Consider the following 11,131-nt stretch of genomic DNA (forward strand, 5'->3'; position numbering starts at 1 on the left):
TTTCTCCTCACCGTCCTCTCTACTCTTCACTGTCCTCTCTATATACCCTATGTACTAATTTGCCATGTCACTCATTTGTTCCGATTGGGCGCCTTCTGCGCTGATCATTTGTCATTGCTGGTTTTATTCATTTCCATTTGCTGGATTGTGTCTAGGGTTGGCCGGCCGAATTTCAACATCATGTGGTGCTCCGCTTGCAATCCAATTCCCACCGTGTTCATTGTAGTATCGATTCTGGTTGCCGTACCTGTAGCGTTCACGATCTTGTCCACGTCCTCGATCATTTTCGTTGTTCCACCTGTGCTCGCGAGTGTTACCCCAGTTTCTATACGGCCGGTCCCGATTATTGTTCCGTTCGCGTCGGGACGACCAGTCACGCCGTTGATTAGTGCTACGGCCAAGACTGTGGTCGCGCTGCTGTGCCCCGTAATAACTTTGTGCCTGATTAGGCGGGCATTCTCCTGTATTATATTCCAACTCTTGGAGAAGTGTCTTAAACGTTTCCACGTCCTCTTTGCATCGTCCCGCAAGAATGACGTGGCGCAAGTGCATCGACAATTTGGTGATGCATATCCTAATTAGTTTTGCAGGCCCGTATGGGTCGTATAGAAATTGATTTGCCTGCAGCATGTGGTCGAATAGGTATGCTGGGCTGCCGAAACCAGACTGGTTCAAATTTGGCAGCATAATTATGCCATGCTTGACCCTATCTTGTCCCGCTTCCGACCAATAGGTGGACAGAAAGGCTTGTCGAAACTCCCGAGTGGAGTTGCAGTGACGCGCTGCCGACCTCATGCGAATCGCCGGTTCGCCTTCCAAATAGCCACACATATATTCTATCTTATGTGAACTTGCCCAGTCAGGGGGAAGACAGAACTCAAATTCCTCGCGCCATGCTCGTGGATGTATTCCTTTTTGCGAATTTCGAAATATCTCAAACTTTCTCACCATAAGGAAAATCAAATCCCCGCATTTCCTCCCGGCGAGGCCCTTGAATGTTTCTATTTTTATCATGTCTGCCCCTCAAAATGCATTCTTCCCTGTCATCAAAATCTCTCTCGTGGCCAGAGTCCCTCTCTACACTGTTCGTACGGCTATTTTTAGTGCTATTGGCGAGTTCGGAATCACACCCAATGCAGCTTTCCAGATGCGCCACGCGTTCTTGTAACTCGCCTGTTACAGCTTTGTGCCACCTGTTCACTTTGAACTGTCCCTTCTGAAATCTAAGAAGCGAAAGCACTTCTTTGGTCTCTGCGACCGCTACCTGTGTCGTATTGTTATTGCTCTCCGTCACCTTCATCGTGCCTACGATGTCCGCTAATGCCGCAATCTTATCATGTATTTGTCTGTTGTCCTCCGCCCCAGTTTGCTTCAATTGTTCTACTTGCTGTTCGAGTGCGTGAATCGCTTGACTGTTGTCCGCTACTCTGTTGCTAACGGATGCGGGACAACGCTTTTCCGCCTCCTGAACCCTGGAGAGTACCTGCTGGCGTTCCCTTTGGCATCCTTCTCTCAGCGCTTGGAAATTCCTAAGTAGCTGTTCCTTGCTCTCTTTCGATTCCGCATCGCGCCTCTGCTTGTCCCGTTCTAAGGCTTGCAGGCGATCATCGATTTGTTCAAATGTACGGCCTAATTCTTTCATAATATCACTTTTTATTTCACTTGCCAGATTGTTTATTCTTTGTGAGATATCATCAGACACTCTCTGCATAGACTTGTCGATTTTATTTGTGTGCTGGATTAGTTTTTCGTCTATTTGTTCGCCTAGTTCACGGATTGATTTTTCAGATTTATGCGTCATTTGTTCGCCTAGCTCACGGAACGATTTTTCAGATTTCTCTATCATTTCTTCTCCTAGCTCTCGGATCGATTTTTCAGATTTCTGCATCATTTCATCGCCTAGCTCTCGGATCGATTTTTGAGATGATTCTTTTTGTTCTCGGAACGATTTTTCTGATTTCTCTGCCTTTTCTGTATTTTGTTGCAATAAGGCTTTCATGAGTTCTGCCAAATCAATTTGGTTAGTTGGAGGCAAATTAATTTCCGGCTCTGCTGTGAGCCCATTCGTCCTGTTTTGCATTTCGTCTGAAGTATTCCCCATTGCATTTTGGGAACCGTCCGACACGTTAATATTCGAAATCAAATTATTCCCTTGGTCCATGTTGTTTAAGTTGTTGGACCACCTACTTTTAGCTTGGTTACGTGTCTGCATTAGTTCAATTTATACCCGGTGGGCAACACACTAACCACAATAAATGTATACCCAAAAATTACGACAGTTACACGAAAGGTACCCAACCTAGTACGCACTTTTTCACACGCAAAACAAATTTTTATTTTTGATCGAAGCAGTGCAATTTACAAGCGAGAAAAAAAACACACACACAAATATAGAAAACAAAACAACAAGACAAACAACACAACGCCGCTCAACAAAGCCGTGACTAATTTCAAAGTCTCTTCAGAAACAATGCAGAAGTTGTTTGAGCGCTGCAGGGGAAAGAATTAAGATTATACAACGCTCGCAATCTAACGTTTCAGAGATTCCAGAGTCTAGCGGAATCACAGAACAGGATCGCCATGTGTAATGTTGTTGCTTTAATTTGTTATGAAAGCGGTGCTGATAGACAATAAAAGCGGGTTAAAAGCTGTGCGCTGTCTGGGGAAGTTAACCTTGCATTACTGAGCAACTGTTTCACCAGGTATCATGTCTAGCTTACCAAATTCCCAACCAGACTAACATTAATTATAATCTTTTAATCGTTATACGACAACTGGTGATATATATATATATATATATATATATATTTCCAAATATATATATATATATATATATATATATATATATATATATATATAGAGAGAGAGAGAGAGAGAGAGAGAGAGAGAGAGAGAGAGAGAGAGAGAGAATTTAAATAAAAAGAAATAAATCAGTTTATATTTGGAAATTTATTTTAACATTGATCACTGAAATTTCAGCATATTAAACTTGATTCATAACCGAACTGGTGCCTTATTTAGGATTGTGAAAACGTCAGTTTGTAATCTTATAGAACACATCAAATATGGAGCCAAAATTGGGAGACTACATACAACACTGCATTCATAAAATAGCACACGAAGAACATTGAAACATATGCAAGAGGAAATTAACCACAACCAACCGGTTCAATTTTCACCCAAAGAAGTTACATTCATAGCGCAATCCTGTCCTCATGTAATTACCACACACTGGTATACTAAATTCATACTAACTCTCTGTGAAATCTTTCTGAAAAGAATAGCCGAGGGCTACTTTGATGATTACACCACATGCTTCACGTGGTCAACTTGGTTTACACAAAGAGTGTAACTCCACAATAATTTTGATAATTAAAATAAATTAGATCGAAAAGCAATTTATAAAAGAAAAACCTCGAACCGCCGGCCGCGGTGGTCTAGCCGTTCTAGGCGTTCAGTCCGGAACCGCGCGACTGCTACGGTCGCAGGTTCGAATCCTGCCTCGGGCATGGATGTGTGTGATGTCCTTAGGTTAGTTAGGTTTAAGTAGTTCTAAGTTCTAGGGGACTGATGAACACAGATGTTAAGTCCCATAGTGCTGAGAGCCATTTCAACCATTTGAAACCACGAACTGGTTACTATCGTCTTATTATTAACCTGAAGGGTCAAACAATTGTATAAGCACGTGGTACTGGTCGTACAAAGTACACCCCACGTGGGCTGAACATAAAGAAAAGTTGCTATATCGAAAAATATTGTCAAGACGCGACGTTATAATCTCTTGCACATTCACATTAAGGTTGATGATCTTAGTTAGAGTTACTGATCAACACGTGGTTCCACTTTACTCACAAAGTAGTGACAAAGCCACTACCGAAAGACATTCTGAACTTCACACTCGAATTACACTGCGTTGCAATTTAAGATAACATTAGATATTTTAGAGCTAAACCTGAAATAAAGTTGATTGAATTTTCAGTTAGGCTGAACTTAAGAAATCTATTGCCCTACGAACTTAGCAGAGACGAGCTTAGCCGGAGATCTTACCACTTCAGACGCTCGCCGCAGACAGACTGACCTGGGCTGCTACAGAGCGTGCTTAACAGATACAAACGGAAGTGACCAGAGAGGCAGCTTCCTATACCAACATGACAAGCGATGGACAGGACCATACTAAGAATAGAAACCTCTCTGCTTTTAGAAAGCGTAGCTACCTGTTCAGACGTTGGTCCTACTGTTCTCTAGAAGACAGGCTTGTCTGCTACCATCAAGCATGCAACTAGAAATACATTTGCTCATTCATCCTCTCACACAGAAGTATATAAAAGAAAGCAGATGTAGGTTCTGTATGAGACTGTGTGACATGAATTACATATAAACTGTGTTTTAAAGTGTAGTAGTGTGACAGATCGTTCTTGTTTATGTGTAAAACTAACACGTTCCACTGCTCAGTCTCCTCCCAGATAGTCAGAAACACCACAGTAAATTTAGAAGAGGAATTTATGCAGTAATGACAACATATTTAAGAAATTAACATGAAAGGAATCCAACAGAGACCTTTCAGGCTATCTGTTAGATGAAGGACGCCACTCAGACTTTATAGATATGCAAACATGTTATTCATCCTGGGGATAGTAAGCATTTCAGCGACATGAAAAACCACATAAGATGGTTGTTTTAAGCCAGTAGTCACTCAGAACTGCATGGTTATTTATAACAGTCTGGTCACTTACAGAATTCATGTGTAAATTCCCTGGATATCACACATGTATTGCTTGTCCTGGGTCCCATTTTCATTACATTTGGGTCTGTCCACGTGTGCTAAGTTTTTAACACTACGTGAGGGGTAAGGGACCTCCCCATTCTACACCACCATCCTGTGCTCCTACACCACCCCATGCCACAACACTGAGCAAGTGTGTACAAAGGGCCAGATGTGCCACAGCTTCCACCTCTGACCATGCCGTGCTAGATAGCAGCCAATGCGCATCACCATCAGCCAGGCTGGGCAGTCAGATGGCTAATTTACCTGTGTTGCACTGTCACTCAACCCACAGATCTAGCGCTGTTCCACTCATCTGCCTAGGATTAACTGTAATCATATTACAATGCTTTTAATGAAGTGTAAATAATGCCATCTTAAAGAAAGAAATCTACAATGCAGATGTACATCCCTACTGTAAAAATGGCACTTTATGCAGACAGAAGTATAATTGCATTCAATATTCTTATAGAAAAAGATTTGAGATTTGTGCAATTCTGTGCATATAACTATATATATATATATATATATATATATATATATATATCTGTGTGTGTGTGTGTGTGTGTGTGTGTATGTGTCATACTTGAAGTAGAAAGAAAACAAATAACTAGATTTTAACAAACTATAGTTATTTATTCATCAACATTGATTCCCACCAACATGCTTTTACAAAATCATATCTCACATATGTTGTACCAGTTCACTTTCAAATAATATACATATTTCAGCACAATAGGATTTAACATAATATAATATATTTGTTTCAACACAGAAAAGTAATGTACAAAAACTGTGCAAACTGTGCATTCAATATTTACAAAAAAATCATTTAACAATATACAGAAATATATACACAATACATCTCCTAGGTTAATACTTCTTTGCCTGCAGTTGATGCACTCATGCATTTTCCTTCCAATAGCTAGGAGTAGGCATAACACAATTTAAGAAGTTGTAATACAGTTGATGGGCTTATACACTTATGAACTTTAACTGCACTGGGCAGGGAATTTTTATTCACAAATTTCCTGGGAGATACAACATTGGTTTAAAATAAATCCCTCCTGGTATGGCCAGCAGCAGCAGAACTTAACACAGCGTACAGACATACACACATGATGTGCAAAAAAGTATGACTCATTCATATAGTGTGCAAAAAACAAACTCACAGTATGTATGCATATAAGCATCACATGAAAAAACTACAAAGAACGAAACTCGTCTAGCTTGAAGAAGGAAGCCAGATGGCGCTATGGTTGGCCAGCTAGATGGCACTGCCATAGGTCAAACGGATATCAACTGCGCTTTTTAAGATAGGAACCCACATTTTTTATTACATATTCGTGCAGTACCTAAAGAAATGTGACTGTTTTAGTTGGACCACTTTTTTCGTTTTGTGATAGATGGCGCTATAATAGTCACAAACTATAAGTACGTTGAAGCACGTAACATTCCGTCAGTGCAGACGGTATTTGCTTCGTGATACATTACCCATGTTAAAATGGACCGTTTACCAATTGCGGAAAAGGTCGATATTATGTTGATGCTTGGCTATTGTGATTAAAATACATAGCATGTGCTATGTATGCTGCTCGGTATCCTGGACGACATCATCCAAGTGTCTGGACCGTTCGCTGGATAGTTCGTTTACATTTTTTAAGGAAACAGGAAGTGTTCAGCCACATGTGAAACGTCAACCACCACCAGAAACAAATGATGATGCCCAAGTAGGTGTTTTAGCTGCTGTTGCGGCTAATCCGCACATCAGTAGCAGACAAATTGCGCGAGAATCGGAAATCTGAAATACGTCGGTGTTGAGAGTGTTACACTAACATCGATTGCACCCGTACCACATTTCTCTGCACCAGGAATTGCATGGCGACGACTTTGAACGTCGTGTACAGTTCTGCCACTGGGCACAACAGAAATTACGGGATGATGACAGATTTTTTGCACGCGTTCTATTTAGCGACAAAGCGTCACTCACCAACAGCTGTAACGTAAAGCGGCATAATATGCACTATCAGGCAACGGAAAATCCACGATGGCTGCGACAAGTGGAACATCAGTGACCTTGACAGGTTAATGTATGGTGCGGCTTTATGGGAGGAAGGATAATTGGCCCCCATTTTGTCGATGGCAAACTAATGGTGCAATGTATGCTGGTTTCCTATGTAATGTTCTACCGATGTTGCTACAAGATGTTTCACTGCATGACAGAATGGCGATGTACGTCCAACATGATGTCCAGCACATAGCTCACGTGCGGTTGCAGCGGTATTGAATAGCATATTTCATGACAGGTAGATTGGTCGTCGAAGCACCATATCATGGCCCACACGTTCACCGGATCTGACGTCCCCGGATTTCTTTCTGTGGGGAAAGTTGAAAAATATTTGCTATTTTGATGCACTGACAATGTCTGACAACATGCGCATTGTCAATGCATGTGCGAACATTACAGAAAGCTAACTACTCGCTGTTCAGAGGAATCTTGTTACACGTATTGGCGGACATCATTTTGGACATTTATTGCGTTAATGTAGTATTTACAGGTAATCACGCTGTAACAGCATGCGTTCTCAGAAATGATAAGTTCACAAAGGTACAGGTATCATATTGGAACAACCGAAATAAAATGTTCAAACGTAGGTATGGTCTGTATTTTAGTTTAAAAAACCTACCTGTTACCAACTGTTCGTCTAAAATTGGGAGCCATATGTTTGTGACTATCACAGCGCCATCTATCACAAAGCGAAAAAAGTGATCCAACTCAAGCATTCATATTTCTTTACGGGTACACGAATATGTAATAAAAATGGGGGTTCCTATTTAAAAAAAACGCAGTTGACGTCCATTTGACCTTTGGCAGCGCCATCTAGCGGGCCAACCATAGTTGCATCTGATTTCCCCCTTCAAGCTAGACGTGTTTTGTTCCTTGTAGTTTTTCGGTGTGATGCTTATTTTGTGCGATATTTGGCCCAGTCACGATCAGTGGACCACCCTGCACACACACACACACACACACACACACACACACACACACACACACACATATATATATATATATATATATATATATATATATATATATACTCCTGGAAATTGAAATAAGAACACCGTGAATTCATTGTCCCAGGAAGGGGAAACTTTATTGACACATTCCTGGGGTCAGATACATCACATGATCACACTGACAGAACCACAGGCACATAGACACAGGCAACAGAGCATGCACAATGTCGGCACTAGTACAGTATATATCCACCTTTCGCAGCAATGCAGGCTGCTATTCTCCCATGGAGACGATCGTAGAGATGCTGGATGTAGTCCTGTGGAACGGCTTGCCATGCCATTTCCACCTGGCGCCTCAGTTGGACCAGCGTTCGTGCTGGACGTGCAGACCGCGTAAGACGACGCTTCATCCAGTCCTAAACATGCTCAATGGGGGACAGATCCGGAGATCTTGCTGGCCAGGGTAGTTGACCTACACCTTCTAGAGCACGTTGGGTGGCACGGGATACGTGCGGACGTGCATTGTCCTGTTGGAACAGCAAGTTCCTTTGCCGGTCTAGGAATGGTAGAACGATGGGTTTGATGACGGTTTGGATGTACCGTGCACTATTCAGTGTCCCCTCGACGATCACCAGTGGTGTACGGCCAGTGTAGGAGATCGCTCCCCACACCATGATGCCGGGTGTTGGCCCTGTGTGCCTCGGTCGTATGCAGTCCTGATTGTGGCGCTCACCTGCACGGCGCCAAACACGCATACGACCATCATTGGCACCAAGGCAGAAGCGACTCTCATCGCTGAAAACGACACGTCTCCATTCGTCCCTCCATTCACGCCTGTCGCGACACCACTGGAGGCGGGCTGCACGATGTTGGGGCGTGAGTGGAAGACGGCCTAACGGTGTGTGGGACCGTAGCCCAGCTTCATGGAGACGGTTGCGAATGGTCCTCGCCGATACCCCAGGAGCAACAGTGTCCCTAATTTGCTGGGAAGTGGCGGTGCGGTCCCCTACGGCACTGCGTAGGATCCTACGGTCTTGGCGTGCATCCGTGCGTCGCTGCGGTCCGGTCCCAGGTCGACGGGCACATGCACCTTCCGCCGACCACTGGCAACAACATCGATGTACTGTGGAGACCTCACGCCCCACGTGTTGAGCAATTCGGCGGTACGTCCACCCGGCCTCCCGCATGCCCACTATACGCCCTCACTCAAAGTCCGTCAACTGCACATACGGTTCACGTCCACGCTGTCGCGGCATGCTACCAGTGTTAAAGACTGCGATGGAGCTCCGTATGCCACGGCAAACTGGCTGACACTGACGGCGGCGGTGCACAAATGCTGCGCAGCTAGCGCCATTCGACGGCCAACACCGCGGTTCCTGGTGTGTCCGCTGTGCCGTGCGTGTGATCATTGCTTGTACAGCCCTCTCACAGTGTCCGGAGCAAGTATGGTGGGTCTGACACACCGGTGTCAATGTGTTCTTTTTTCCATTTCCAGGAGTGTATATATATATATATATATATATATATATATACGGTGAGTCACCTAACAGTACCGCTGGATTTATTTCGTAAACCACATCAAATACTGACGAATCGATTCCACAGACCGAACGTGAGGAGAGGGGCTAGTGTAATTGGTTAATACAAACCATAAAAAAATGCACGAAAGTATGTTTTTTAACACAAACCTACGTTTTTTAAATGGTACCCAGTTAGTTTTGTTAGCACATCAGAACATATAAACAAATACGTAATCAGTGCCTTTTGTTGCATTGTAAAATGTTAATTACATCCGGAGATATTGTAACCTGAATTTGACGCTTGAGTACCACTCCTCCGCTGTTCGATCGTGTGTATCGGAGAGCATTGAATTACGTAGGGATCCGAAGGGAACGGTGATGGACCTTAGGTACAGAAGAGACTGGAACAGCACATTACGTCTACATGCTAACACCTTTTTATTGGTCTTTTTCACTGACGCACATGTACATTACCATGAGGTGTGAGGTACACGTACACACGTGGTTTCCGTTTTCAAATACAGAGTGGAGTAGAGTGTGTCCCGACATGTCAGGCCAATAGATGTTCAATGTGGTGGCCATTATTTGCTGCACACAATTGCAATCTCTGGCGTAATGAATGTCGTACACGCTGCAGTACATCTAGTGTAATGTCGCCACAGGCTGCCACAATACGTTGTTTCATATCCTCTGGGGTTGTAGGCACATCACGGTACACATTCTCCTTTAACGTGCCCCACAGAAAAAAGTCCAGAGGTGTAAGATCAGGAGAACGGGCTGGCCAATTTATGCGTCCTCCACGTCCTATGAAACGCCCGTCGAACATCCTGTCAAGGGTCAGCCTAGTGTTAATTGCGGAATGTGTAGGTGCACCATCCTGCTGATACCACATACGTCGACGTGTTTCCAGTGGGACATTTTCGAGCAACGTTGGCAGGTCATTCTGTAGAAACGCGATGTATGTTGCAGCTGTTTGGGCCCCTGCAATGAAGTGAGGACCAATGAGGTGGTCGCCAATGATTCCGCACCATACATTTACAGTCCACGGTCGCTGTCGCTCTACCTGTCTGAGACAGCGAGGATTGTCCACGGACCAGTAATGCATGTTCCGTAGATTCACTGCCCCGTGGTTTGTGAAACCCGATTCATCGGTAAACAGGTAGAACTGCAACGCATTCTCTGTTAATGCCCATTGACAGAATTGCACTCGATGATTAAAGTCATCACCATGTAATTGCTGATGTAGCGACACATGAAACGGGTGAAAGCGGTGACGATGCAGAATGCGCATGACACTACTTTGACTCAGTCCACCGGCTCTCGCAATGTCCCGTGTACTCATGTGTGGGTTCATGGCAACAGCAGCTAACACACCAACTGCACCCGCTTCTCCTGTGACGGGCGTGTTACGGACCCGTTTGCGTGCTACGACCATACCTGTTAGCGGTAGATGTTTTACAATGTGCGGCACGTTGGATGCTCTCTGTCCGGGTACCGTTCGGCATACACCCTGCAGGCTTCAGCTGCATTTCGTCGACACTCGCCATATAGTATCATCTCCGCCTTTTCAGAGTTCGAATACACCATGGTCACAATTCCTATAACACTACACTATCACAGACGTCTGGTAACGCGATGTACTACAGTTGGTCTGCATGCGGAGACGAATGCAGAATAACAATAGCAGCAAGCGCTACATGCGGACACTGCGACAGCTAGACCAAACCACAACAGTGCACTACAGCCACACTCGTAAACACGGTCGTCATCGTAAACATGTCCCTGCAGATGCTGCTCGCCGACTGTGGCCCGTGTTTGTTACAACACGCAA

This window comes from Schistocerca serialis, chromosome 11 (assembly GCF_023864345.2).
Source record: "Schistocerca serialis cubense isolate TAMUIC-IGC-003099 chromosome 11, iqSchSeri2.2, whole genome shotgun sequence".
Classification (NCBI taxonomy): Eukaryota; Metazoa; Arthropoda; class Insecta; order Orthoptera; family Acrididae; genus Schistocerca; species Schistocerca serialis.